Raw genomic sequence first — 478 nt, forward strand, 5'->3', positions numbered from 1 at the left:
CGTCACTTAGCAGCCTGGTGAGGGACAGCAGAGATAAGCGGGGAGGGGACGCTCCTGGACCCCCAGTCTCAAACCCATCCCATACTGGACCTGGCGGCTCAGCTGGGGGTGTCCTTGGGTGATGGCGCTACCAAAATCGGCAATTGCCCTTTCCGGCAATGGCTGGCTGCACCCAGTGAGCCAGAGTGTCACCCTGCTGCAGTGACATCAGGGGAAGGGACGAGGAGGGCTGTGGTGGCAGCAAGAGGCTTCCTCCGTACGTGTACCTGCAGCAGTGAGAGCAGAGCGACTGTTTTGGAGCAAAGGCACCACTTCCTTCCTCTTCACCCTGGGCCTTGCTGGGGAGAGATGGGGAGGAGGGTCCTGGCTGCGGGGACAAACCACAGCTGCCCCCAAAAACAGTGAGACCCAGTGCTGGGGCAGGGGGGAGCAGAGGGGAGCAGGATTGGACCCATCCTGCCAGCTTGGTTTTTACCAC

This window comes from Buceros rhinoceros, unplaced genomic scaffold, assembly GCF_000710305.1.
Source record: "Buceros rhinoceros silvestris isolate BGI_N320 unplaced genomic scaffold, ASM71030v1 scaffold21559, whole genome shotgun sequence".
Classification (NCBI taxonomy): Eukaryota; Metazoa; Chordata; class Aves; order Bucerotiformes; family Bucerotidae; genus Buceros; species Buceros rhinoceros.